At 40.7% G+C, this 26,867-nt stretch overlaps 1 protein-coding gene across 10 annotated transcripts in view; it reads left to right on the forward strand.

Moving 5' to 3' along the window:
• Nucleotides 1-26,867, forward strand: part of PELI2 (pellino E3 ubiquitin protein ligase family member 2) — a 482,489-nt gene that overhangs the window by 104,151 nt on the left and 351,471 nt on the right. For all 10 annotated transcript variants that reach the window (XM_072963099.1, XM_072963110.1, XM_072963102.1 and 7 more), the window contains one exon: nt 17,157-17,204. The gene's annotated coding sequence lies outside the window, so the exon portion shown is untranslated. The remainder of the gene's footprint in view (nt 1-17,156; nt 17,205-26,867) is intronic.

Genomic DNA, 26,867 nt, shown 5'->3' on the forward strand with positions numbered 1-26,867 from the left:
ACCAATCAGCAGCACCTCAGTCTCTTCTAGTTTATAGCCTCTTTCCTGTTTAAGTAGGGTTTTCTAAGTTGAATTCCCTATCAGGGCTGTTTTAATTAGTCTCTTTTGGATGAGAACCTCGATGATCACTCTCTCTGCATTCCTCACTTCTCCCTTTCCCCTAGGATGGTCCTGGGTGTTGGCAGGACTCACTGGGGTTCCACAGTCAGGGGATGGTGCTTCTGGACACTGGTTGCTCTACTCCATGACTGGGCAACCAGGGAGGGTAAATGGGCCTGTGTGGTCTTCCGGGGTCACGTGTGTCTCACATGGCTGGGATCAGGTCATCTGTGCTGTCACAAAGTCTGTGAGAGGTGATCACGCAGCACCTTGATGTCTGTGCTGGGGCTCAGGAAACTTCACGCAGCACCTTGATGTCTGTGCTGGGGCTCAGGAAACTTCATGCAGCACCTTGATGTCTGTGCTGGGGCTCAGGAAACTTCTGGATCCCTGAATGCCTCACTTAGGCCATGGGGCATCCAACTTCATCCTGCCTGCCTGAGAGGACGTTGCACTAACTTGCCACTCTCCCTGGCTCTCTTACCTGATCCCTGGGCTGAAAAGGGCCACAGCTTCCCCTGCCTCTCAGTCACCTGTGTGTCCTCTCCCCTTTGGCATGTAGTCCAACCCTATGATATAGCCCCTAGTCTGCAGACTCTTTTTCTGTGTGCCCCCTCAAAATCTTCTGGAAAACTATGACCTCCTTTACAGAGTGGTATCAGATGTTTTACATCTAAACAAAAGAGTAACAAAAGGATATAATTTCTGGCATATTGTAAATATTGACATTTTAGAATAAAACTGTTATAGAGCTCTTTTAAATTTACCCGGTGAAATCTAAATACTAAAGTGATTTAATACCCATGGTTCAAAAAAACACATGAACAAGCTTTTTTTTAATAGTTGGAAATGTTACAATGTTTCTTTTCCTCCTCAAAATTATATTTCCATTTCACTTTCCCTGCAGAACTTTATCCTAATGTGATATATTTTTATGCTTGAAAGTCTTTTTATCAATCACCTGATCAGGTGACTATGAATTCAATATGTATATACATTGAAAATTTTAAATGTTAATTTTGGGGGGGTCACCACAGTACTCTGTTAGAAAATGTATTATGGATTAAATTCTCAATAGAATTATTAGTAGTAAACAATTGATCAACGCAACACATACATACACATAAATTACATAGTTTTATGGTTAGTTAGTAAACATAAAAATAATTGTGCTAGAAATGTATCTCAATGAAATGGATGGGCGGGTTGTTATGAAAATTCAAGTGGGCTTTGTAGATACTAATGCTTCAAAGTGCCCTTTGTTGTTGCCAGAGGTTTTGCCCTTTAGGAAAATGCATCTTAGTAAGATTTGAGGTGGCTTCCTTTCTTTGAGTTGTCTACTTTTCCTCTGTACAGAGAGGGCAGGGGGAGATAGAAAAGTGTAGCAGACAATATTGATTTCCTTGCAACTCTCCAGACCCAGGTGCCTTAGAAAGTGAGACGTTTCTGGAAGTTTGAAGACCACTACCTGCAGCTTGGCATATTATAGTAAAAGGGGAGTGGCCCCCATGGCTCCACCCTCTCCTCTGGAACACTAAATCTCATGCAAAACCTCGGTCTTAGAAGGCAGCAAGAAAATACAAATAAAAATCACTGCTTTAAAAATGTCAATAGATTACCCATGCCATAAAGATGAGGAAATTAAGTCCTGGGGATGTTAAAATAGCTTGTCTAAATATTAAGTCGGTTGGTGACAGAGAAGGGATTTGACTTCAGGTCTGGAATTCTTCCTTTTACAGGATTGTGATTTCAAAGCCAGCCTGTGGATGGCTGCATCAGAATTACCTGTCTCTTTTTAAAATTCCCCAGGTACTACCTCTAGTGGGTCTGGAGGTGGAGCCTAAATGTTATTTCTTTAAGAGTTCGCCAAATGATTCTGCAGCGGGGTCAGGTTTAACCACAGAGCACACTGGAGGAGGACCTGCGTTTCTTCACAAGCAGAGAGGATCCCTTCCCTCACTCAGCACCCAAGGGACCTAAGAGGGAGGGACTCGGCAGGGAACAGAGATTAGAGTTTTCCTAACATTGAGTGGATGTGAGCCAGGGAGGCAGTTTCTCGGTTTGTGGGTTGGTTTGTTGATACCACTAAAGTGGACCTGCTTTGAAGCCCAGGCTCCTGAAACTAGGAATCCTAGGTCCCAGGGATATCAGGAAGGAGCAGGAAGCACCCGTTTCTTCCTGCAGCTTCTTCACAGAATCAAGGCACCTGCCCAGGACCCTGGGGCTTTCCTTCTGGTCCCCTGTGAGAGTCTCTGTGGCCCTTGAAAGTCTGTCAGGAGCAAGTTCAAGGTCTTGGGGAGACTAGTTGCCATCTATATCCAGCTTGGGGAACTGGACAGCCTGCTGTGAACCCGTTTCTTTGCTAAATTCAGCTGAAGGACACCTTTAGTGCTGGCTGGCAAGGCAGCATCGTCCCCTGCGCTCCTCTCTGGACCCCTCCCTGCATCAGACTTTCCCTGCAGCTCTTCTGACTTTGACAGTCCCCAAGACTAATTCCCTACCTGGCAAGGCAGCTGGGAGGGAGGGTTAAATTCTATCGCCAAAATCTCTGTGTTTTCTTTTGGAGTGGAAAGACCTTGAGGAAAATGTGGCATGGTCAACAGTCATCAGGCTGTAAATCCAGCTCAGTGCCTACACTCTGCTTCCAGCTCAGTTTGGGAGAACAGATTTAATACAGGCCTCTTTCTAGCAAGGTGCTACTGGAAACAGTTTTCATCTCCAGCAGGGCCAGAGGGTGAATATTACAACAGAGGGAGAGACAGGAGACCTATTTATCACCATGTTGTCACTTTAAAGGAAAACAAGCTTTATTCCCACTTGCCATAGGGCCCAGGTGGATGCCAACTGAGTTACTAAATTTCTATCTGAAAACTGGTGCTCAGTGCTAGAGCCTTCAGGGGACATCCATAATGGGAAACAATGGCAAAGCAATAAATACCAGGCTGCAGTTCTTGCCTGGGCACGCTGGCTCTGGCCCCAGCCCGCACCAGTCTACCTGCTTCTTCCGGAGATGCTGCCTGGACCTGGGAATCCAAGGGCCCCTCCCAGACTTCCATTAGGCTGGTGCTGCCAAGTGCTAATGAGGCCTGAGTTTTACACCAAAGCACCACCCCTCCCTCCTCATCAACTCAGTTTTACTCTTTCTCTGCCAACTCTGGCAATTGACTCATGAGAAATCCTGTTAGAGGATTTTTTTCCCCCTCTTATAAAAACGCTCACTCTACACCTCATAAAGGTTGCAGAAAGGTGCAGATTTTAATGATCTGGCAGATGTTTACCAAGTGAGACAAATTTTCTGCTGTGAAAGCTACTACTACTCAGTTTAGTTAAACACAGAAGGCACGGAATTCCTTACCTGACTTCCTGGAAGCTGCTAAGATGTGACATGGAAATAGAATATTAGGAGCCCAGGGGATTTGGTCCTGGGTCTTATTAAGGGCATTGAAACTTATGGTATATCAGCACTTGAGTGGGTTGAAGAAGAATCATAAGGAAGATTCAAGTTTTGGACTGTTAAAGCTGTGATTTCCTTTAAAGTGTGAAGCAGTGGGTTTAATGGACATTTTTGTCCATCCAGCAAAAACTCCCCATCCTTCAACCTTAAGAAATAGTTTCATTTCTGCCTAATGACAGAGAGTGACCTCTGGTCACAGAGAACAATCATAGTCCCTAACATCACAGGGAGCTCAAGACATAACCTCCAGTGCCCTCTACTCCTCCAGGAGAATAGCTGTCACCAGAGTCTTCCAGAACGCCTAAGGCAAAGAGTAGCTTCCTTGATGTCTTTCTACCCTTAGGCAGTGCTACATTCATTAATTCAATCACTTATTCATTCAACATTCTATGTTGTGCTGTGTGAACAAAGCAGGCAGGTTCTCTGGATTACACCTGGGCAAGAGGGAATTAGGGATAGTGAGAGGTGAGCATATAGACCAGTGGAGAGCAGATGGTGGCTCGAACCAGGACCCAGCTGCTACCAGAGGCACACAGATTTGTAGTATATACTGAAGGTACCATTGATGGAATTCAGTGAAGAACTGGTAGTGGAAGGATGGTCCCCTACTTTTCTAACAAAAGCAACTTGGAGGATGTAGGTTGGTGGGATAAAACAGAGCACACACAGACTTTTTTCTCCTGCAGTTCTATCCATTCTTTCCCAGTTTTCTTTGTGAATTTCTTTTACTCTGTATGTTTTTTTAAATACAGAAGTTCTCAAGTGATTTATCCTTGGCCCCCTTCTCCTCCCTGTGTGATTTCTTGTGCATCTCTGGCTTCATCATAAAGCAGATAGCTCCCAGAGCCATGTAGACGGCTCAGGTCTGTCTACAGAGCTCCATATCCACGTTTCCCACCAAACCTTAGGATGCTTCTTAGACGTTTGAAATTCAACATGGTAGAAGTTGAACTGGTCTTCTCACCCAGCCATCTCCCACCACCCCAATACCTGCCTCTCAACTTTTCTTACCCCTTTCTTGATCACTGGACCACTGGCCCCCTGGTCACCTAAATTAACTTCCTGGGAATCATTCTCAATCCTTCAGCTCTCATGGCACTCCTCTTCTTACTATATCTTACTGCCTCTCATATATATATGATATATGTATGTGTGTATTTATAGAGAGAATGTTTCTCTTCCCTGCCCTTTACTCTTCATTTCCCCTCCACTGGAATAGTTTAGGTCTTTGCCATTTCTTACCTGAGTTCCACAATGTCTTCCAACTGGCCCTACTGTCTAAGTTTTCAGCCCTTCTAGTATACCCTCCATGGTGTTCCCAGAGTGATCTTATTCTTTCCCCTAAAGCCAGTGGCTGTTTCATTTACTTCAGAATAAAGCGTTTTGCACAGAATTTAAATCCTTCTGTAACTCAACTCCTACTAACAACTGTTGTGTCATCTCATTTCATCCTTCATGGAAGTCAGTCCTGCACCTTCTTCACTCCTGTCTCATGACCCTCCAGTGCTTTGTGCAGGGGGAACTGAAAGGCTTCCTCCTTCTTCTCCCTTCTTGACTTGACTTGTCTGAACCCTTCCCATTCGTCTACAGCCTCACTTCTTTTGGAAACTGCCCTGAGCCCTCAGGCTGACATGGATATCTCTTCTCTGTGTTCTTACCCCATCATTAGGTACTTTGTACCCTAGGCTGTCACCATTAATTCTCTTGCCCGCCTTCCCCACTAGGTTGCAAGCTTCTTGAGAACAGCAACTCTTTCTTGTTTTTTGATGTGTTCTCAGTACCCAGCACCAGCGCATGGTTAACTGTCAATATATTCAGTTGAATCAGTGAACAAACTGGTTTTTATGCATTTTTCAGGGAAGATCTCTGAGAAAATCCTGTAAACTATAATGCTGTCTTTTTTTTTGACAAGGCTTATTATTTATTAATATGCCTCAAATTGACTATAATGAAAATACAGAAAGCCTTCACTGAATCGGAGTCTCAGCTGTGAAGGATAAGAAGTATGTCAAATATACTTCTGGAAATCACACACACTCGTTAACTGGTATCCTCTCTTAATCTTGTAATAGTATCCTGTTAGATAAATGATTTACATTCACGGAAGTGTAAACAGCATTCTAAATTATGAATATTAGGTAAAGTCAGCATGTCACTTTAAATAAGGGAATTACTATCCTGGGAAAGTTAGGAATGGGAAAGCAAGAACAAAAACCAGGAAAGGAAAGAATTAAAGAGAGCTCAAAATGTTTGTTTGTCTTACCCTTCACCAGAATCTAACCCTTTGTGGGAGCAGGAGCACTCTGTCTGGTTCACTCTGTACTCCCAGTGCCAAGTGCCTTGCTTAGCAGATAATATGTTAAGAAGGGAGGAAGGAAAGAAAACAGAAATAAAAGGTTATGGGAGATTGGCTGATAGCAGAGCAACAGTGAGTACACCTTTAAACACACATGCAACCTGTGCTTGCACAAGACACACAGAGGATTTTCGATTGGTGGGTGTGCCAGACACTGTCTGTGGTCACTCAGGTCCTTACTGATTCTTCTTCACTCGTCTTTCTACTTTGGGGGTGGAAGCCTGTAAACCACATTTCCCAGACTTTTTAGCCAGCTGGCTTATTGGATTCTGCTGGTGGGAATAGTGATGGGAGGCTGGAAGGTAGAAGAAAGGGAGGAGCTATTTTATTTTCCAGTTCTGGGAGGCAGTAGCAGCGATGAAAGCAGTGTCAGTGAGCAGCAGGTGCTTCACCTGGTTCTTGCTTAGGGGCCAGATTCCAACAGTGACAGTGAACATGAACCCTGGGGGCATCATTTCCCCTTTGCTCCTCTAGGGGCTTTTTGCAATTACTTAAATTGGAATATTTTTGCATTTTGGGTCCTCGGTCCAATCCTTCCACCACCTTTGTAACCAGTTACCTGTATTAAATTCCCTTTGAAATACCTGAAATACTTTCCATTTTCCTGATTAGACACTGGCTGCTACACAGACACTGACCACTAGACATTAACAAATGAACATTATCCATGTTTGGTTAAAGGTATATATACAAAGCCTCTTTGAACTGTAAAGTGCATTTAAAATCAAATAATACATGAAATAAAGAGACAAGTGACTAGCAGGTGTATTAAATGTAATCTCCATTCAGTAGCAGATGTGTTTAAAATCAGAATATAATGGTAAGAAAACGCAGGGAGATTTAGTGGCACCAGAAAGCATCCAAACCAGGGCATCTGCTGGCCAGCTCTCCACCTTTGGCGACACACATTGACTCCTCTGCCTCAGTTTCCCCCTCCATAAAATGAAACGGTCAGATTAGAAGCATACTCTCAGTATGCTTCTAAACCCAGAATTTTAAAGATTTATGCCTTAGAGCAAAATCTCCCTTGGACAGCTGGGGAGAAAAATGCCCCATGTATGGGAGGAGTCTGGCTTGGCTGGAGCTCCAATTAGCCTGACCCTGAAATGCACGGCTATGTGCAGACCCCTGTTAGCACATTCTGAGCCCTGTCCATTGCCAGATGTTTGTCTTTGCTGTATGCATAGGAACCATTTCAAGAGCTGTGGATGTGCCAAGTCATTGCCATGGCAGTGACCTCTGATGACCCTTCACATTATACTCACAAATGCAATAAAGCAAGTTCGCACAAGGTGCATATGGTGAAATTAATGGTCCTATAACCAACAGGAGGATTGTGCCAGGAATCTGTCACATTATTACATACAAAAGAACGTTTCTAGACATTGCAAGCCTGTTTTCCACTGGTTAGTTTGCTCTGCTATTTTATCTTTGATTTATATCCCTTAATGTGTTCTCCCATCACCATACATATTTTGTTAATATTAATGTATTTGTGAATCTTGAAATTGCCTAATTAATCCCTTGCTTTCCCAATGAGTTATGTAAGTTGGTGGATTTATATGATAAATATTATAATGAAGAAAACACAACAATGGAACATAAAATACTAACTTAATTTGCCATACCCATAACAAAGAAGTTTAGGCTATGATTTCCCCTCTAAAATTAACTAATATTTCTTATTGCTTTCCCTAATTAAAACTTATCCCTTTTCTAGATCCTAAGGGTAATATTTTTATTTCTATAAGTACTTAGGAGCTACTATGTATCAAATCATTATATTGAGTGCTTTGGAGGATACTAAACTAAACAATAAACAGACGCCCCTCCCCTGTGCTTTTTGTACATAATCTCCAACCTTGTCACTTTTGACATTTGGAGCCAGATAATTCTGTGTTGTCGAGAGTGCTGCTGTGTGCCTTGCAGGCTGGTTAACATCATCTTTGGCCTCTACTAGCTGCCAGTAGCACTCTCTCTCTCACATTGTTCCAACCAAAAATATCTCTAGATATTGTAAAGTCCCCTGGGGTGTGAAGTTGCCCCGCACCTTGTTTTGGTCATGACTGTATACTTTCCACTTAGCACACAGTGCTTTGCATGTAATTGATTCTAAATAGTACTTGTTGAATATTGAATAAATAAATAAATACACAAACAACTATATTGCCAAAAAGGCCAAAACAGAGGTACAGACAAAACACTACAAGAGTCTAGGAGAGGAATGAGTTGCTCCTGGAGGAGTAGAGGTCCAGGAAGAAGGATTATTGGAGGAGATACCATGGGGAGATGGGGTTGGAGAGGGCACCTGTAACAGAAATATTCTGGGAGTGGACAAGGATGAACTGGAAGATCAATTTAACTGGAGTGGAGGGTGGGCAGAGGGGCAAGTTGAGGACAGAGCAGAAAGGACTTGGGTTTAGATCATGGAGGGTCTGGAATGCCAGGTATGAGTTAAAGCAGGTTCATGAGACCAGAGGAAGTCATAGCAATAATTGAGCAGGGATGTGACATAAGTCCTACCAGAAGGAAAGAAAATGGAAATGGAGAAACCAGTTAGGATGTTTTTATAATAGTTGTGAAAAGGGCATGAACTAGGCTTGTAACAAGCACAAGAGTTCCAAGGAAGATTGAGTTGAACAGGGAGGACTGAGGTAGTGTGCTGGCTCCTTCCCTTGTTTGGTATGATGTCCAAGCTTCTTAATAGGACATTTATGGTCCTTCTTTTTTAAACTGAAGTACAGTTGGCTTACAATATTGTATTAGTTTCAGGTGTACAGTGTAGTGATTCAGGATTTTTTTGCAGATTATATTCCATTATAGGTTTTATAAGATATTGGATATAATTCCCTATGCTATGCTGTAAATCCTTATTGCTTATTTAATGTATAATAGTAGCTTGCTAATCCCATACCCCTAATTTGTCCACCCCATTTTAGTAACCATAAGTTTGTTTTCTATGTCTGTGAGTCTGTTTCTGTTTTGTATATACATTCATTTGTATTATTTTTTAGATCCCACATATGAGTGATATCACATAATATTTGTCTTCCTCTGGCTGTACCAATTTATATTCCCACCAACAGTATACAAGGGTTTCCTTTTCTCCACAACCTTACTAACATTTGTTATCTGTAGACTTTTTGATGATAGCCATTCTGGCAGGTGTGAGATGATATCTCATTGTGGATTTGATGAATTTCTCTAATAATTAGCAACGTTGAGCATCTTCTCATGTGCCTGTTAGCCATCTATGTGTCTTCTTTGGAAAAATATTCATGTCTTCTGCCCATTTTTTTATTAGGTTTTTTTTGATATTGAGTTGTATGAGCTTTATATATTTTGGATATATAACCCTTGTCAGTTGCATCATTTGCAAATATTTTCTCCCATTCTGTAGTCTGTCTTTTGTTGATGATTTCCTTTGCTGTACAAGAGCTTTTAAGTTTAATTAGGTCCCATTTGTTTACTTTTGCTTTTATTTCTTTTGCATTTATGGCCCTTCTTGACCCTCCAGCCTCTCCCCCAACATACCTTCTCTCAATCACTCCCATTCTCCTGTTCCCATCTTCTTAGATTCGGCTGATGCTTATTCCCCATGACACTGAACCAGAGTCTTTCAAAGACTATCTGTCTTTTGCAGTCTTTCTGGAACCCTCTCTCTACCTTCAACTGCTTAGAAAATTCTTACTCACCGTTCCAAATGCTGTTCAGGTGCCATCAACTTCACAAAGCATGTTTGGGCCACTCAGGGTGGGGCAAATACTCTCCTGTATCTTGTACATTTTTATAGTTTTACACAGATCACATTGTTTCGTGATTACATTTTACAGTCTTCTACAAAACCTCTAGCTCCTTGAGAGTAAAAGCTGTGTCTTACTGTATTTTTTCTATTCGCTTGACTTAATGACTAGAAAATGCTGGGGGTGGAGGGTGGTAAGGGATAGACGGGATTTTAAAATTGTAGAATATATAAACAAGATTATACTGTAAAGCACAGGGAAACATACACAAGATCTTATGGTAGCTCACAGAGAAAAAAATGTGACAATGAATATATATATGTTCATGTATAACTGAAAAATTGTGCTCTGGAATTTGACACAACATTGTAAAATGATTATAAATCAATAAAAAATGTTAAAACTAAAAAAAAAAGAAAAAAGAAAATACTATCTGTAAAATGAGATGCTTTAGGTTTGGTGCTCTGGAAGTCATCGGTAGTTTTCTAGGACACTTTAAGTAGAAGAGCAAGGGTAGAAGTTGGTTAAGTAAGAATAGAGGGCTCAAGGATGAGTCAGAGGTGGGAAGCAGAGACACTGCTGGAGATGGCTCTGTTGTGAAGTGTGGGGGCAAAGGGCAGTGTAGTGATGAACCCTGTGAACTCTGGAGCTCTATTCAAGGGTGCTCTATTCAAATCCTGGCTCTACCATATACTAGCTGTGTGACTTTGGGACTTTGGGAAAGTCGCCTAACTTCTCTGTGCCTATTTCCTCATTCGTTAAAAAAAAATGGGCTAGATAATATCGTAAACTCATTGACAGAGATGAGGAATGATCTAATAGCTGTGCAAAGCCGACTAGATAATGCAGAGGAACGAATTAGTGATCTAGAAGACAGGACAATAGAAAGCACCCATTCAGAAGAACTACAAGATAAGCAAATAAAAAATAATGAAAATAGCATAAGGGACCTATGGGATAATATAAAGCGTCCCAATATTTGCATAATAGGGGTCCCAGAGGGGAAGAAAGATCAAAGGGGATTGAAAAGGTTTTTGAAGAAATCATGACTGAAAACTTCCCAAACTTAAAGAAGGAATCAGATATCCAAGTACAGGAAGCTCAGAGGGTCCCAAACAGGAAGAACCCAAATAGACCCACACCAAGACATACCATAATCAAGATGGCCAGAGTCAAGGATAAAGAAATGATTCTAAAGGCAGCAAGAGAAAAGCAAAGAGTGAATTACAAGGGAACCCCCATAAGGCTCTCAGCTGATTTCTCTACACAAACACTACAGGCCAGAAGGGAGTGGCAAGATATATTCAAAGCCCTGAGTGAAAAAAAGATGCAGCCTAGGATACTTTATCCAGCAAGGCTATCCTTGAGGATAGAAGGAGAAATAAAGAGTTTCACAGACAAAAAAAAAGCTGCAGGAGTTTAGCAAGACTAAACCCATGCTAAAAGAAATATTGAAAGGGCTATTCTAAATAGAAAAGCAGCAGGATGCTACAGAAATGAGAAACTCACAACTGGAAAGGTGATAACTCATGAATTACAGATAAAGTAAACACGAAATTATAAAAGAAGACATACAAATCACTGAGAGTGGGAGAGGGAGGCAGGGAAATATAGAATATATTTTTTTCCTTTCTTTTTAAAATTTTTTTAACAGTAGGATGGGTTTGAGATCATGTTACTATCAGTTTAATAAAAACAGTTATAGTAATGGGCTAATAGATTTACAAAAAAGGGTAACCACAAGCCAAAAACTTACAAGGGAGTCACAAAAATTAAATAAAATCCATGATAATACAAAGGAAAATTACCAAACCACAAAAGGAAGAAGAAAGGAACAAAGAAGATATACCAATTCAACTGCAAAGATAAGTTCAAAATGGCAATAAACACACATCTATCATTAATTACTGTAAATGTTAATGGACTAAATGCTCCAGTCAAAAGACATAGAGTGGCAGAGTGGATAATAAAGCAAGAACCTTCAATATGCTGCATACAAGAGACCCACTTTAGGGAGAAGGACACATATAGATTGAGAGTGAAAGGATGGAAAAGAATATTCCATGCAAATGGAAAAGCCAAAAAAGCAGGTGTTGCAGTACTGATTTCAGACAAAATAGACTTTAAAACAAAGGCCATAAAGAAAGATAAAGAAGGACATTTTATAATGATTAAAGGAGTGATACAAGATGAGGGTATTACACTCATTAATATATATGCACCCAATATAGGAGCACCTAAGTACATACAAGAATTACTAACAGAGATAAAGGGGGATATTGATGGGAATACAATCATAGTTGGAGATTTTAACACTGCATTAACATCACTAGACAGATCTTCCAGACAGAAAATAAACAAGGCAACAGAGAAATTAAATACTACAATAGAAAAACTAGATTTGGTGGATATTTTCAGAGCATTACACCCCCCAAAAATAGGATATACATTCTTTTCAAGTGCACATGGAACATTTTCCAGGATCAATCATGTACTTGGGCACAAAAGAAACGTCAACAATTTTAAGAAGATAGAAATTATCTCAAGCATCTTTACTGACCACAATGCCATGAAACTGGAAATCAACCACAGAGAAACAAAGGAGAAAAAAAGGAAAGCATGGAGATTAAACAATATGTTATTGAAGAAACAGTGGGTCAATGAGGAAATCAAAGCTGAAATTAAAAGATACCTTGAGACAAATGATAATGAAAGCACAACCACTCAAAACCTATGGGACACAGCAAAGGCAGTGCTAAGAGGGAAGTTTATAGCGATACAGGCCTTCCTCAAAAAAGAAGAACAATCTCAAATAAACAATTTAACCCACCACCTGAATGAATTAGAAAAAGGAGAACAAAAAGCCCCAAAAAGCAGCAGAAGGAAGGAAATAATAAAGATCAGAGAGGAATTAAATACAACAGAGATTAACAAGACCATAGAAAAAATCAACCAAACCAAAAGTTGGTTTTTTGAAAAAGTAAATAAAATCGACAAACCTCTGGCCAAACTCACAAAGAAGAAAAAAGAGAGAGCACAAATTAGCAAAATAAGAAAGGAAAATGGAGAAATTACAACAAACAAAATAGAAATACAGAATATCATACGAGAATATTATGAAAAACTATATGGAACCAAACTGGATAACCTAGAGGAGATGGACAAGTTTCTGGAAACATACTGTCCACCAAAACTGAATCAAGAAGAAACTGAACACTTGAACAATCCGATCACTAGAAAGGAAATAGAAAGAGCAATTAAAAACCTCCCTACAAATAAAAGTCCAGGACCGGACGGCTTCACCGGGGAATTCTACCAAACATACAAAGAAGAACTCATCCCAGTCCTTCTCAAACTCTTCCAGACGATTGAAAAGGAGGGAATACTCCAAACTCATTCTATGAAGCCACCATCACCCTGATACCAAAACCAGGCAAAGACACTACAAAAAAAGAGAATTATAGGCCAATATCACTGATGAACATAGACGCCAAAATCCTCACCAAAATTTTAGCAAATAGAATCCAACAACACATAAAAAAGATTATACATCATGACCAAGTGGGGTTCATCCCAGGGACACAAGGCTGGTTCAACATACGCAAATCAATCAATGTAATACATCACATCAACAAGAGAAAGGACAAAAACCACATGATCATCTCAATCGATGCAGAAAAAGCATTTGATAAAATTCAACACCCATTTATGATAAAAACTCTCGCCAAAGTGAGTATAGAGGGAACATATCTCAACATAATAAAAGCTATATATGACAAACCTACAGCCAGCATAGTACTCAACGGTGAAAAACTCAAAAGCTTCCCACTAAAATCTGGGACAAGACAAGGATACCCACTATCACCACTCCTATTCAACATAGTCCTGGAAGTCCTAGCCACAGCAGTCAGACAAGAGAAAGAAATAAAAGGGATCCAAATTGGAAAAGAAGAGGTAAAAGTGTCATTATATGCTGACGACATGTTACTATATATAGAAAACCCTAAAAGGTCCACACAAAAGCTACTAGAGCTGATTGAAGAATTCAGCAAGGTAGCAGGTTACAAAATTAACGTTCAAAAATCAGTTGCATTTCTTTACACTAACGATAAATCAACAGAAAAAGAAAGTAAAGAAACAATCCCCTTTAAAATAGCACCCAAATTAATAAAATATCTGGGAATAAATCTAACCAAGGAGGTGAAAGAATTATACACAGAAAACTATAAACCATTGATGAAGGAAATTAAAGAAGACTTTAAAAAATGGAAAGATATTCCATGCTCTTGGATTGGAAGAATCAATATTGTTAAAATGGTCACACTGCCCAAGGCAATCTACAGATTTAATGCAATCCCTATCCAATTACCCAGGACATATTTCACAGACCTAGAACAAATCATAATAAAATTTATATGGAACCATCAGAGACCTAGAATTGCCAAAGCATTACTGAAGAGAAAGAAAGAGGCTGGAGGAATAACTCTCCCAGACCTCAGACAATACTATAGAGCTGCAGTCATCAAGACAGCATGATATTGGTACCAAAACAGACATATAGACCAATGGAACAGAATAGAGAGCCCAGAAATGAACCCACAAACTTTTGGTCAACTAATCTTTGACAAAGGAGGAAAGACTATACAGTGGAATAAAGACAGTCTCTTCAGCAAATGGTGTTGGGAAAACTGGACAGCAGCATGTAAAACAGTGAAGCTAGAACACTGCCTTACACCATACACAAAAATCAACTCAAGATGGATCAAAGACTTAAACATAAGACAAGATACAATAAACCTCCTAGAGGAAAACCTAGGCAAAACATTATCTGACATACATTTCAAAAATTTTCTCCTAGAAGAAATAAAAGCAAGAATAAACAAATGGGACCTAATGAAACTTACAAGCTTCTGCAGAGCAAAGGAAACCAGAAATAAAACAAGAAGAAAACCTACGGAATGGGAGAAAATTTTTGCAAGTGAAACCGACAAAGGCTTGATCTCCAGAATATATAAGCAGCTCATACGACTCAATAAGAAAAAAATAAACAACCCAATCCAAAAATGGGCAGAAGACCTAAACAAGCAATTCTCCAAGGAAGACATACAAATGATCAAAAAGCACATGAAAAAATGCTCAATATCACTAATTATCAGAGAAATGCAAATCAAAACTACAATGAGGTATCACCTCACACCAGTCAGAATGGCCGTCATTCAAAAATCCACAAATGACAAATGCTGGAGAGGCTGTGGAGAAAGGGGAACCCTCCTACACTGCTGGTGGGAATGCAGTTTGGTGCAGCCACTATGGAAAACAGTGTGGAGATTCCTCAAAAGACTAGGAATAGACTTACCATATGACCCAGGAATCCCACTCCTGGGCTTGTATCCAGAAGGAGCCCTACTTCAGGATGACACCTGCACCCCAATGTTCATAGCAGCACTATTTACAATAGCCAAAACATGGAAACAGCCTAAATGTCCATCAACAGGTGACTGGATAAAGAAGAGGTGGTATATTTATACAATGGAATACTACTCAGCCATAAAAACCGACAACATAATGCCATTTGCAGCAACATGGATGCTCCTGGAGAATGTCATTCTAAGTGAAGTAAGCCAGAAAGAGAAAGAAAAATACCATATGAGATCGCTCATATGTGGAATCTAAAAAACAGAAACAAAAACAAACAAAGAAACAAACAAAACAAAGCGTAAATACAGGACAGAAATAGACTCACAAACAGAGAATTCAGACTTGTGGTTGCCAGGGGGGTGGAGGGTGGGAAGGGATAGACTGGGATTTCAAAATTGTAGAATAGATAAACAAGATTACACTGTATAGCACAGGGAAATATACACAAAATGTTATGATAACTCAGAGAGATAAAAATTGTGACAATGAGTGTGTATATGTCCATGAATGACTGAAAAATTGTGCTGAACACTGGAATTTGACACAACATTGTAAAATGATTATAAATCAATAAAAATGTTAAAAAAAATATCGTATCTTCCTTATAGGGCTGTCAGGGATTAAATGAGTTCCTCCATGTTGAGAGCTTAGAATGGTTCTTGACACATAATGAGTGCTGCACGAATACTCACTGAAAAAAAATAAAACAACTAGACTAGACAACCATGAGATAGCAGAGTCAGGGAAGTGTTGTTTTCAGGTTGGCACACTTAGCATATTTGTAGGCAAAGTGGAAAGAATGAATCCAGGCTCACGCAGGCACCTCTTGCTTGTGCGGCCTGCTATTGCCTATGGTAGCGTAACTATTAAACTTTCCTAAACTTAAAAAAAGAAACAAAGAAAAGAATGAATCCAGAGGGAGGGATTGAGGCAGCAAGCAAAAAGGGGGAGGATAACTGATGGGAAAAAGACATCATTAGTGCAGCAAGCCTTCCTCTGAGACTGAAGGGAAGCAGATGAGTGACAACACTGAGGGAGCAAAGGGAAGTTGAGGGCACACGCTTGGATGTCATCTCTCTGCAGGAAGTAGAAGAGACCTGGTAGCTTTGCCCCTGTGTAGCTTTGCAGGTAGGTTCTGTTCCTCTCCGTAGTGCTTCTCTCATGGTTTGTTTCCAAAAGCCATTTCTCCTTGCACATATGTGAGATGATACATGTGTATGTTATTAACTGAACTGTAGTTTATAATAGCAGAACGCTGGAATCAACCTAAACGTCCCCCTTTTGGGACTGATTATATGCATTATGGAGCTCAAGAGACTACTACGCAGCTGTAACAAGGAATGAAGAACTCTTTATGTACTGATGTGGAATGACCTCTCAGAGCTATTTTTGAGTGAGAAAAGCAAAGTACCCACCACTAACGTGGCATGCTACCATTTTAAAGCCATTGTAATAAAGAGAGGAAGGGTGAAATTTAAAAGGATGTCTTTGCAGATGCCTAAAATATCTCTGGAATATATGCAAAAGATTGATAAAATTTGTTGCCCTCGGGGGAAAAGAACTCACTGGTTGGGGAACCAGGATGGGAGGGAGACTTCTCACTCTATAAGCTTTGAATTTAGGACATGAAAATGCACTATCCATGCAAAAGAATTATACTAAAAATCTTAAAAGGGATTGTTCACAAATGGTGATGTTTGGTTTGGTTTCTTGGGGATTACAGGTAAAACAACAACAGTAAGAGCCATAAGAAGATTAACCATACCTGTTGCTTATAACCCACTGCCTTCTCAGGGAAGTCCTCACTGTGGACAAGTGGGTCACCCTGTCCTGCTGAGCACTACAATCATTTTGTGCGTGTGAATTTGGGAATAGGTGCTCTAAAAGAAGCAGGATTTCCCTGCCTAAGACAGAATACCAAACAGAATAAGTGAGAAGGAAATTTGTGATGGGAGACAATGGAAGCAAATAAGATGGGGGTGCAAGAATGGGGTTGCCACAGGGGATGCAGATAGCACGTGAGAAACTGAGGACCAGGGCAGCCAGACTGACCCACTCAATCATATGTTGTTTTTCTTTTGTGCAGAATGTGATGCCACTTTCCAGTGATCCTCAAATCTTAATTCTGCTACAGGTAACATTTTGGATATCTTTTAAAGGGTTGTTGGGAGGATCAAATGAGAACATACACATAAGTGCTTTGAAAAAAGTCTGATAGATAATAAGCACTCAATAAACTTTAGTTGTTATTATTAACAAATAAGTATGATAATTTGAACTTGTTTTGAAGGTGGGGTTTTTGGAGTGCATACCAAGTTTAGTCAATTCCAGATGAGATTGAGGGGTGCTAAGTGGAAAACAAAATTTTAACAGAATTGACAAATTCAAGGTTGAAGACAACATAAAAATATAAGCCTATGGGGAACTGAGGAATTCTGAGGACAGGATTTTGGGCTTTGGGAAAGGGTATAAATCCATCTTATCTAGATCTGAAGAGGCTATGAAACTCCAGCTAACATCTGAGTTATGGAGCCAACCAGCGCCCCCAGTTTAAATGGCTCTAGTGATTACAGAGGAACAGCAAAAATGTTCCGATTGCCATGCCTGGAGCTCAGAAACTGCCATGACCCTGGGGGTGAGCGCTGAGGGGGCTGTCTGGGAAGAATCTGTCCTTGCTGCTCATTTAACATCTTATAGCTAGTTTTGCTATGTGAGCCATCCTACTGAAAACCGATAGCATACAAACAGGAATTATCAAAATTTTATAGAAATGGTTGCTATGGTTTTATAGCTCAAAAATAAATGTAGCTCCAGGAGGAGCCCACCCAAATATATCTGGCCCTTCTGGGTGTCCTGTAGAAAATGGAGGTCTGATTAACCTCAGGGTCATTGCTGATGGCCAGAGTTCACCAGGATTTGATGCAGTTATTTAACTTTCTGCCTTCAAGAGGAGGTACCTCTAGGGAACTATGTAACCACACCAGCACCTGTTGTGTAGATAGAAACTGGATTTGGGTAAGGAAAATGGTTTTATGAATCAAAAAATGTAGTGTTGCCTCCTGTCTCAAATGTCTGAATGTCTCAAATGTCTGTCATTATTGCCTCCACGTTAGTATCTCAACTTTGGTTCTATAGCAGGTTTTGTGTCTTGGAACGAGTTTTTTTTTTTTAAAAGCAGGAGTAACTGATTATCTGTTTGCATTTCCTTAAGGCTATAGTGCCATGTGTAAGTGCAGCCTGGGATGGTGGTTTGGAGTTTAAAAACCTGTGTCTGAGGGCTGGCTCTCCCACGGGCAGCTGGGCTGTCCCTTGGATTTCTACCTAGAGACCTTTCCTTTGTAAAGGTTTATATACTCTCTTTTCAAATGTGCATACCTCTGGGAAAGTGTCTTGAATTAAAACCCTCTCCCTCTCTATCTCTGCCTCCCCATCCATCCATCCATCTATCCAATCTATCCTTTACTGTTTATCATATCCTTTTTGAAAAGCAATTTCTAGATGAGGAGAAAAAGGTAGAGGAAGTGGCTGAGACCTGACAACCCACCTTAGAGTACTTCTGCACTTGCCCTGGGCTGGTGCTGAGCTCCTGGTTTTTATGCGCAGGCCCTGACCCTCCTTTTAAAACTAGGCACATCCTGGCAGCAGGAGACCATGTAAGGAGATCTCAGCAGCAGTGTTGGTTGCTTACTCCAGGCAAGGACTCATATGCTTCAGCTGCTCCTGGCTGGGTCCCTGATCTGTCCTGGAATGTGTCCACCATGACAGGCTCATCTCATTCCAGTTCAGTGTCCAGGCATTTGTCATGGACTCACACACCCCAGGATGGATCAGTGACTCTGTTAGAGCCCTGAAGTCTGACAGTTGGTATCCTCCTGGCAGAGTGGGTCTCAGAAAGTCTGCTTAAGCTGAGTGATTAAGCTCTGGTCACTCCCGACTTTGAGGCAGGCTTGTCTCCAGTGGGTGGCCTGAATATCAGATTCATGAATTTGTACGTTCCACATGTATTCAGCCACTCTGAGCCACTGGATATCAGAAGGTGCCAAAGACTCCTTGATCCATCACCTCCACTCTGTTGCTGGAGCTCTGCACTCATCTGGAAGTGTGCCTGAAGGCCCTGCAACCCTTCCAAGCCCAAATGGACACTTATGTGGTAGAAGTGACTGGTAGAGGGCCCTCAGAGGCTGACCTTCAGTACGATGACTGAAGGGTTGTGCTTCCTGCTCCCAGCTGGAGCATCAGGGCCTGCAGAGCTGTGCTCTGCTTCCTGATGGAAAGGACTACGATAAGGTACGGGAGGGAGTGAATTTCCACTCTCTGCACTGGGGTTAAGGACAGTCTGAACTGAGCCACTAGAGGGGCCTTATGAGTCTGGCCTCTGCAGGCCTGAGTAGAGGTTCTGATGGGCAGTAGAGGTCAGGACCTGGGAGCTTGAGGGGAGGAAGGAATGAATGTGGCTAGAGAGATGCATTCAGGACAAGAGAACTGATCACAGATGAGGATGTAATAGAGACAGAGTCATAGGAGGGATGAGGACCAGTAGGATGGATGGGAAGTGCAGATACAGAGCCCAAGACAAGGAGAAATAGGTTGGATGCTCCTAGCAGGTGGGATTAGATTTTTTCCCCTTATATTTCCTGCATCTAGCGTAGCACTTAGTTCAAATGCTAGTTAATTTGAATTAAGTTTCATAAACAACTCCTTAAAATCCTTTGTCTCTGTATCATAATGTGTGTTAAATTCATCTGAGGCTGACAAATCACCACCACCCAAGACGTGAAGGGTGGGGAAGAGGCAGTCTGTGCACTGCCTTCTGCCACACATGGGGTAAGCATTTTACATCATTATCCCCCTGAAACCTTTAAAGAACCCCACAAAGTAGATAAGGTCATTTCCACGTAGAGGAAACTGAGTCTTAGAGAAGTTACTTGCCTGACTTTTCATGGCTATGATGTAGTAAGGATGGGGCTACAAAATATGGGAGTCCAGGGTGGTTTGATTTTCAAAGCCCAGGTCTGCTCCTCAAACCACTTCCAGGAGCTCCATCGGGGCAGAGGTCATGCTTTGGTCATCTTTGCGGTTCTGGCACTGGGCCTGAACATGGAAAACAGTCAATAACATTTTTGAAGAATGAATGAATAAGTGAAGGGTGAATGACGGATGCACTTGCATCTTTGTTCATGAATAAGGGTTTGGTGAGTTCTTGGCCATGGAGCTCACACATGTAGGGTGGATGCATTAAGACTCTATTGGTAATTATGTTCCTGCTTCCTGAACTCTACCAGAAACAGCTGAGGTCTCCGAAAGATGACATCACATTAGTTCAAACCCAGTGGAGGTTTTGAGCATTTAGTTAACAATTGGAGGAATACTTGGGGCTTTTTTTCCCCCTTTATCTGACCCATCTTCATTGGCTCAGAAAATTGAAGGATTACCAGGTCATTTTTAACTGTTTCTGGGACTTACTGCTGCTCCTTTCATGAAAGCAATTCAAAATCTGTCTATTCAAACACATATTTTCTTCAAACAAAAGTTTATTTGCTATATATAGAAAAATGCCACCAGAGGACTAATTTGGCAGCTTTGTTGATTACCCATTGTAATGAGCCTTATTACATAATTAAAATAATTTTTTTCCTCACTGCATTTCACTACTAATTAACATTTTACACATTCTGCAGTGGACACTTTGGGTTGAATCAGAGACATAATTGTGTCATTTCTATGCAAAGAACAGCTTATGAATTATTAATTAATATTGAATCTGTTGATTAAAGGCTAATTCCTAAGTAAACATATTATAGCTTGCCACATACTGCTCTCTAGAAGCTTTCTTTTGTAATTTTATGGTCCCTCGTCCCTTGCTAAAGAAAGACAGAAGCTGGTCACACAAATTCCAAGGAACAAAGGTAATCCATTTCCAACTTTGAATTTTTAACTATGATTAAGCTTTTTGCCTTCCAGTTGCTTTTAAAATTGTGAAGCCCATGTAGGTTGCAAGCAGGACCACGGAAAGCAGACACTCCCTTCATTAATATTTTCTTTTTTGTAATTGAAGTATAGTCAGTTTACAATGTTGTGTCAATTTCTGGTGTACAGTGTAATGTTTCAATCATACATGAACATACATATATTCATTCTCATATTATTTTTCATTATAGGTTACAAGATATTGAATATAGTTCCCTGTGCTATACAGTAGAAATTAGTTTTTAAATATTTTATATATAGTAGTTAGTTTCTGCAAATCTTGAACTCCCAATTTATCTCTTCTCATACCCTTCCCCTGCTGGTAACCATAAATTTGTTTTCTATGTTTGTGTGTTTCTGCTTTGTAAATAAGTTCATTTGTCTTTTTTTTTTTTTAGAATCCACATATAAGTGATATCATATAATATTTTTCTTTCTCTTTCTGGCTTACTTCACTTAGAATGACAATTTCCAGGTCCATCCATGTTGCTTCAGATGGCATTGTTTTATTCTTTCTTATGGCTGAGTCGTATTCCATTGTATAAATATACCACAGCTTCTTTATCCAGTCATCTGTCAATGGACATTTAGGTTGTTTCCATGTCTTGTTTATTGTAAATGTGCTGCTACGAACATTGGAGTGCACGTATCTTTTTGTAAGTTTGAGATTGCTGGATCATATGATAAATCTATTTTTAATTTTTTAAGGAATCTCTGTACTGTTTTCCATAATGGATGCACTGAACTACATTCCCACCAGCAGTGTAGGAGGATTCCCTTTTCTCTACACCCTCTCCAGCATTTATTGTTTGTGGACTTTTGAGTGATGGCCATTCTGACTGGTGTAATGTGATACCTCATTGTAGTTTTGATTTTTATTTCTCTAATAATTTGCAATATTGAAGATTTTTTTCATGTGCCTATTGGCCATTTGTATGTCTTCATTGGAGAATTGCTTGGTTAGGTCTTCTGCCCATTTTTGGATTGGGTTGTATTTTATTAAGTTGTATGAGCTGTTCATAAATTCTTGAAATTAAGCCCTTATCAGTCTCGTCTTTTGCAAATGTTTTCTACCATTCCATAGGTTGCCTTTTTGTTTGTTTTGCTTATGATTTCCTTTGCTGTGCAAAAGCTTATAAGTTTAATTAGGTCCTATTTGTTTATTTTTGCTTTTATTTCTGTTGCCTGGGTAGACTGCCCTAGGAGAACATTGCTGAAATTTATGTCAGATAATGTTTTGCCTATATTTTCTTCTAAGAGTTTTATAATGTCTTGTCTTATGTTTAAGTCTTTAATCCACTTTGAGTTTATTTTTGTGTATGGTGTGAAGGAGTGTTCTAACTTCATTGACTTACATGCAGCTGTCCAGTTTTCCCAAATTACCCAGGACATTTTTCACAGAAATAGGACAAATAATCCTAAAGTTTATATGGAATCACAGAAGACCCAGAACTGCCAGAGCAATACTGAAGAAAAAGAATGAAGCTGGAGGAATAACCCTTCCAGACTTCAGACAATACTACAGAGCTGCAGTAATCAAAATAGCATGGTATTGGCATAAACAGACATATGGATCAATGAAACAGAATAGAGAGCACAGAAATAAACCTACAGACTTTTGGTCAATTAATCTTTGACAAAGGAGGCAAGAACATACAATAGAATAAGACAGTCTCTTAATATTTTCTTGAACTCCAAAATAGACAGATGTTCTCTTGTAATGCAGTGTCTCTTCAGCCTGAGACCAACCTAGCCTGGAGTGCACTGAGGAATGAGGGGTCTCTGTAGTGTTACTGGGATCCCAGCCAGCCCTTAGTTGGGGAGGAGTAAACTCACAAGTACTGCTGGAGGAAAGTTGTCTTCTCAGGTTCCTTGGGGCATCTCCACTGCCCCTTCCCTTTAGGTTTATCCTTTACCCCAGGTCCTGGCTGTCAGTGTTCCAGCCTGGCACTGGTGGCACCCATGCAGGCTGTGAATGCTGCTCATCTCACACCATGGATGGCATAGCTGTGGCTGCCCTCCCCAGTAATCAGCTAGTGAAACTGATGAGGCACCCCTTCCTTAATTACACTTCATTTTAGACCACAAAACTGTTTTACTTCATACTCCTGGTTTCCATCACACCTCACCAGGCTGTGCAAAGATACCCTGGAATTAGCATCTTTGTTTCAGAACACTTATTATTATCTGTGGACTGTTCCTATTTCTTCTTTCTAAAGTTTACTCTAAGTAGCAAGCTTTTATCAGGTATTTCTGTGGGAGGCTATATTTTTAAAAAAATTACCAACATAAATTCTATAAATCCCTGCCTGACTGTTTTACTTGTTATCATTTGATCTGTGCCTTGGCCTGGCAGCTCTGTCTCTAACCTGCGTTCCCTGTCCTACATGCATGTTCTGTGTCACAGTGCATATGTGAGTGTGTGTTTTGTTTCCTTGGTGGGAGGTGTTACTTTCTGCTTCTTGGGGTGGAGATCCAAGCTGAGAATTATTATTGTAAAGTACTGTGCAAAGTATAAGGTATTGTGTTACTTTCCACATCACTGTTTAACAAATTCACACACCCACACCTCCGTTGTCATTTTTGACAACATTAGCACAATAATAGGTTTTGTATTTGTGTGTATTTAGTAAAATTGTTTACATCTATCACCTGTCATAATTCCCATGTAAGAGCAGAAAGTACTGTTATTCTAATTTTATCCAAATATATGTCACAAAAAGTCTGAATGGCTTGGACGTTGTCCTACAGCTATTTACTCTTGAAGGTGGGAACAGACCCTTGCCCTTAGCTTCTATTTCACTGCCCTTCTCAGTACATGAAATCCTCACCCCAACCCCTCCCTATATATGTCCACCTGGTGAAAGTAAACGTGTGGGAAAGCATAGTTATTAGACTTATGTTGATCTCCCAATACTTCTTCATCCTGGTTGATCGACTCTTTGATAGAAAGAGTTCTCATGGCTGGTTAAAGTATAAACATCCTTAGAATGAGCCCCATATCATATAATCAGAGTCACTTTCCCCAGAGTGTTGCTAAGTTTAATGATTCCTTTCCCAAGAGCATGGTTTTCTAGACGTGAAGAAGGTGTTGCTGGCTTGGTCATACAAATTTGGGGTATCCAGGACGTCTCTTCACACAGTAGGTATGGAGCTTCTAAATTCAGCATGGGATCATGTTATAACCTGACATAAACTTGTTACAGAGCTGAATGACTTGATCTTGCAGGAACACTGCTGGCATGAAAGGCTTCACTTGAGACCTAGTGACAGATCGAGTTTAGGCCTTGCCCAAGAGCCCAGCTGCCAGAACTCCCTCCCATTTGAGTTATTGTAGGGACTCAAAAGACACTACTCCAACCCAGCCTTGTGCTATCCCTGGGAGATGGCATAGATACGGGAGTAACCAGGAACCTGCAGAAATAAGACTCCCAAAGGTTTACCAGGTAAGATTAGAAGAAAAGCCTAAGCTCTTCTAGAGCAGAGCCCAACGTTCCTTACAAACTTAGCAACAGAACCAAACCCAGTGGGAATGATCCCTGCTGGTGTTTAAATCCACTCTCCCTGCTTCTGCCTCAACAGTCTCTAGCACTGATCACACAATAATTCTTCTAAAATTTCTTCTTCCTTACCTGGGATTCAACCTGTATCCACACTTAGGAGGAATCCCAAAGCTCAGCCTAGCCTACCTTCCTTTGCACCTTTGGCTGGATTACCTGGTCCTACTTGAAGCATTTCTGCAGCTCTGATTCACATCTAGGTGTGGTCCTGACAGATCATATTGCTGCAGCTAATCAGGGCACTGGAGATCCAGTTGAGTGAATTATTTAGGGAGGGCTGAGCTGCTGTAATAAGAACCAGCAAAATGTCAGTGGTCTCAGAAATGCAGAAGTTTGTTTCTCTTTTATACTCTCATCCAGGGAAATGTTCCTGGTCAGTGGCCAACTCTCTTCATTATTTAGGGGTCCAGGCTGGTGGCAAATCTGCCATCTCCAATACCCGACTCCCAAGGCCATTTGCTCTTTGCTTTTCCTCACACCAAGGAAAATAGAGAAAGAAGCACAGAGACATGCAGCCTGGTCTCAAGCTTCCGCAGCCTGAATGTGGCCCACATTGCTTCCACTCACATTTCATCATCCAGTAGTTACGTGACCACACCTAACTAACTGAAAAGGAGGGTGGAAATGTAGCCCAGTTACATACAAGAAGAGGAACTGGGTTTGGTGAAGAGTTAGCAATTTCTGCCACAAGGAAGGAGCACACACACACACACATGAAACAGCAGGTCACATGTTAGAGCCATGGACCCAGGGAAGCATAACACCAATTTAGGGTAGCAGCAATCTGTGAAGAGGATCCATTTCCAAAGACTTTATGAATATACTTTGCTTTGGTTATGGTGGTAAGGGACAGAGTTAGCAGAGGAGAGTGGAAGTGTGGGCATATGCTCCCATTCAGTGTATCCATCCATGTATTCTTTCATTCAATGGATTCTTTTGAAATGCCAATAGTAGGACGTTGGAGCCAGGACACAAATAAGCTTGTCTGGAGGACAGGGCCCATGTTAAGGGTTTAACATGCAGAAGAAGCTTGTGAGGCTGATGGAGTGGGGAGAACAGATGAAAGAGCAGGGCCTCACAGTGGAAATCAGGGTTTACATGACAGTCAGGAGGAGTGTTCTTTCTGATTGACCTGCATGTAGAATAATGTAGAGAGAACTCAGAGGCATCTGAACAAGACAGAAGGCAATTGCCAAAAAATGAGAGCCAAGGTAATGGGTCCTAGATCAAGAGTGGAACTAAAGAAAGAAAAAGGGGAGATATCAGTAACAAAGAAAATGAGCAGAACGTGGTGACTGATCTGATGTGGGGGGCAAACAAGAATGAAGTTCTGAGCCTGGAGAGCCTGGCAGAAGGAGAAACAGGGAGAGGAGGGCGATGAAGAAGTTCATTATTAATTTTTATGTCCAAGTAGCGATATCCCATGGATAGCTGGAGATATAAAACTCAGGAGAGGATGAGAAATTAGGGCTAGAAATTAGAGGCCTGGGAGAGATCTGCATCTGGGCAATTTGGAAGCGTTTATAGTACCTCAAGGCAGGGGAGAATGACCCTCTCAGGACTGAGCCAGGTGTAATATGCACCTGGTGATACTTTAGTGTCTGTTGAAATATCACTAAAATGACTTTGCCCAAGAATCCAGACCCTAGGAGCCCAGCAAGAAGCGTAAGAAGCAGTTACACATTCCATTTTATTGCCTTTTACATGTGGACACAAATGTTTTCTTAATTGAACGCCCTCATTTTTATAAATTCTTCAGGAAAGGTTCAAGGGAGATAAGATACAAGGAGGTGAAGTCATTTGCTTTTAGTCGCATGAGTTAATGGCTGTAGTAGTAATATAACTTGAGACCATATCCATTAGGACAGTGTTCCCTGAGTCTGAGAGTCGATAATCTATGGTTTCATTAAAGCCAAAGCATGATGCTTCAAGACAAAAGCATGTCACTATTTCCTGGCACCATAAAGTTATTTTAATATAAAAATTTTATCCCTGTTGTTCAGAGACTCACGCTTCCTCGTATTATTGAGTGAATCCTGAAAGCCAGCCCCGAGGAACCTTCCATGCAGCTGGATTTGGCTGTTTTAGTCTCTGGTCAGGCTTCCATCCATTTCATCGCTGAAATCTAATGATCTAATCTAATAAAATTATAAAAGATTCTAAACTGCTCTGCATTTAATCAGTTTAGTCCAAGAGAATTAGATCAGAGCCCTAGGTGTGCACACTTCATCGCTTAGAATGAAATCTCACCCTGGGAGACAATCTTATTA

Source organism: Vicugna pacos, chromosome 6 (genome assembly GCF_048564905.1).
Source record: "Vicugna pacos chromosome 6, VicPac4, whole genome shotgun sequence".
In the NCBI taxonomy this organism is placed as follows: Eukaryota; Metazoa; Chordata; class Mammalia; order Artiodactyla; family Camelidae; genus Vicugna; species Vicugna pacos.